The sequence below is a fragment of the Panthera tigris genome, chromosome F2 (genome assembly GCF_018350195.1).
Source record: "Panthera tigris isolate Pti1 chromosome F2, P.tigris_Pti1_mat1.1, whole genome shotgun sequence".
Classification (NCBI taxonomy): domain Eukaryota; kingdom Metazoa; phylum Chordata; class Mammalia; order Carnivora; family Felidae; genus Panthera; species Panthera tigris.
The window spans coordinates 5017916-5021353 of NC_056676.1; the positions used below are offsets into that span (position 1 = coordinate 5017916).

General features: G+C 46.1%; 1 pseudogene; it reads right to left on the bottom strand.

Moving 5' to 3' along the window:
• Window positions 1-567: 567 nt before the first annotated feature.
• LOC102962828 lies at window positions 568-817 on the bottom strand (annotated as a pseudogene).
• Between the last annotated feature and the right edge of the window lie 2621 nt (window positions 818-3438).

The following is a 3438-nucleotide window of genomic DNA, read 5'->3' on the forward strand; positions in this document are numbered from 1 at the left end:
AAAGAACTATAATATTGCTGAAAGCAGATTTTGTCCTTCCTTTTCCCTTCCTTTCCCTTCTCCTTTCCTTTCCTTTCCCTTCCTTTCCTTTCTTTCCCTTCCTTTCCTGTCTGTTCCCTTCCCTTCCCCTTTTTCTTTTCCCCTTCCTCCCTCTGTTCCTTCCTTCCTTCCTTCCTTCCTTCCTTCCTTCCTTCCTTCCTTCCTTCCTTCCTTCCTTCCCTCCCTCCTTTGTGTCTCTCTCTCTCTCTCTCTCTCTCTCTCTCTCTCTCTCTCATTAGAGATTTGTTTGATGTGGACACTCAAGGCCTAGGCAGAGTGGGAAATGCCATGGAATGGGGCAGGCAGGCAAAGGTTGGTGGGTTGCAGACCCACACCTGACCCCAGGAGGGGATGCTGGGGGCTGGCCCAGGCACACCAGAGGGAGTAGCAGAAGGGTGGCCCAGACAGACACACCCCCAGGGGACCTGTAGGCCAGCCCTTGAGAAGGTATCTAAGCCAAATGGTGAGTGCCCAGGCCAGAGCCTAGCCCAGGGAGGCAGGGTTGGGGCAGTTTGGGGCTCCCAGAGTCTAGGGACCGGCATCACTAGCAGCCTCCCCGAGCTGCCTCTGGAATTCAGGGCTTGTCTGCCCGATGGACTCAAGCAGCTCCTGGAGGAGGGCATGGAGGTGGTCGTTCTTCTTCTCCAAGTGGTCCAGACTGGAGTTGATCTGGTCCAGCATGGAGCTGATGGTAACATTCTGTATCCCCGAAGCCGTCATCCTTGCCTTCCGTGCCCGCCTCCACTGGCAGGCCCAGTTCCCCTTTGGGACCCAACATTGTAGGCTCCAGAGACACTGGGGCAGCGTGATCGTGGAGTGCAGCACCCACAGCTGGCTCGGGGCAGAAGGTGGAGGTGCCAGGGAAGCACATGTTCAAATAAAATACCTGTATTTCAGTAGTTACGTTAAGCACACCAGTTTTTAAACTATTACGTATTATGTGGCTTTGCTCGTTCATAACAGCCTGAGTTTTATAAAACTCACCCATTATAAGTACAAGTCAGTGATTTTTAGAAAATATAGAGAGTTGTGCAATTATCACCAATATCTGACTTTAGAACATTCCCATCCCTCCAAAACACTCCGTGGTGCATATTTTCAGTTAATCCCCACTCCTTCTCTAGCCTTAGGCAACCACAGATATGCTTTCCAATTTCATGAATTTGTGTGTTCGGACCATTTGATATCAACGGGATCACATAATATGTGGCCTTTCTCATCCGGTTTCTTTCATTTGGCAGAATACTTTTGAGATTTATCCATGTTTTAGCACATCTCAGTACTTCATTGCTTGTTAGCTAAATAGTGTTCCATCTATGAATACACAACACTTTGAATGCATTTATCTCTTTTTTCTTTAATTTTTTTACTAATCTCTACACGTAACATTGGCTCGGACTCAACCCCAAGATCAAGGTTGCACACTCTCTGGCTGCATCAGCCAGAGGGCCCTGATGCATTTATCTCTTCATGACATTTGGATTGTCTCCAATTTTGGTCTGTTATGGATAAGGATGCTAGGAAGTTTTATATACATGTCTTTGTGTGGATGCATGCTTGTATTTTTCCTGGGCGAATTTCCAGTGGTGGAATTTTTGGGTTACATAGTAAGTTCATTTTTAACATGTTTAGAAATTGCCAAACTCTTTTCCAAAGCAACAAAGCAACTGCACCATTTTACCTTCCCACAGCAGCATATAAGGGGTCCGTATTCTCGACATCCTCAACACTAGATATGGTCTGTCTTTTTTGTTACAGACTTGATATGTGGTTTTTATAAGTAACGCTCTTTGTCACTGGATTCCTCTCTGAAGAACCAGTTACACACCTTCTACCCTAAGAAAATAGGGTTGCTAGTAATGTCATCTCTGAATTGAAATTCTCCACCCCACCCTGCAGGCTCCTTTCACTTTCCCCTATCCCCTGGGGTCCCATCCTGCCCCCGGAGGCCACTTGGGAGAAAAGAAAAGCAGGAAGCCACGGGCAGAGGGCAAGGAGCTGGGCGCCAAGGTCCCAGTGAACATCATAACCAGTAGATGGCAGGGGACTGATGGATGTCAGACGCCAACTTCTCTCTGCTCAGATAAGTCAGTTTTTATGTGGAGAGCCGTGTAAAGGCTGAAATTGGTCCTCGGATATAGATCTGAGATTTGGGGGAATGGAGCAGAAATCCTCACTTAGAAATGTGAGCAAAGAGGAATAGGAATCCCCTCAAATTTGTAGTCACGATTGTTACTTCTCACTCATACACACGTGTAGACCTTTCTTCGCCATCTTTTAGCAGTATGGACTTTGATACCAATACCTTGTATGTACACAGAACTTATCACTATGGAAAATGCTACTGCATAGGTTATCGTGTTCCAGACTCACAAATGGGAAACCGATTTCCAGAGGGCATAGCAGCTCGTAAGCACCAAAGCGTGTCCCTCTGCCAAGTCCGCGGCTCCGCGTCCCTGCCTTCGCCTGCGCACCTTCACTGCTCGGCTAGGAAGCAGGAAGTGCCTTCACAAAATTCCTGCAGTGTCCTGCTATGCCTGCTCGCTTTGAAAAGGCAAGCCAGTGTTCGAAATATAGACTCGCAAATTAAACCAGTATTTTGAAAAACAAACCATAGCGAAATTCGTCCGGGCACCACCAAAGCGAGCAGACTGCTTTCACAGTGCCCGAGCCAATAGCGGTGTGCACTTCTTTGCCTTGTGCATAATGTGCCGTTTTATTTCGCACCAGTCATCTGCATGAAAATGACTGCTTGGGGTAAGGCAACTGTGCTAGTGCCATGTAATTACGTCGTGACTCAGAGTTCCTTAGCATCAGGGAAGCACACTCCAAACGATTATTTCCACACGACGCTTCCACGGATCCTCCCTTGTGGGTATTGCTACTCCACATGTTCCCATGAAGTGTTCCCAAGCTCGGTCCCGTGTGACACCAGCGTCGAGAGAGACAGTACTAGATGTTCTATGAAAAAAGATATGTACTTCCTGGCCAAGTAATTTCCAAAATACGTTGGGTTAGCACAAATTTAATAGGTTGTTTCCCATAAGGAATCTCTGAGCCTTTAGTATGCTATTATGCATGTGAACTTTCAAGAGGGAATATCATGTTGTTTCCCACATGTATTAATTTTGGAACTTTTCTCATGGAACACCTAACAGTATATGCGGGGTGTTGGTATTTCCCAGGGGACATCTTTGAAGAGGCAGCTATACAGAAGTATTTTGCATTAATTTGCCTAAAAAATCTGTGTTGATTGTTGAATCTGATGTCTTTGATATGAAAACATTCACAATGGGTAATATTGAGGACAACAAAGCTTGCTTACTTTTAGGTTATGAAGGTATGTAACAATAGCCATCATGAAGAATACGAGTCCGTTTACTGACTATTAAAGTTGAG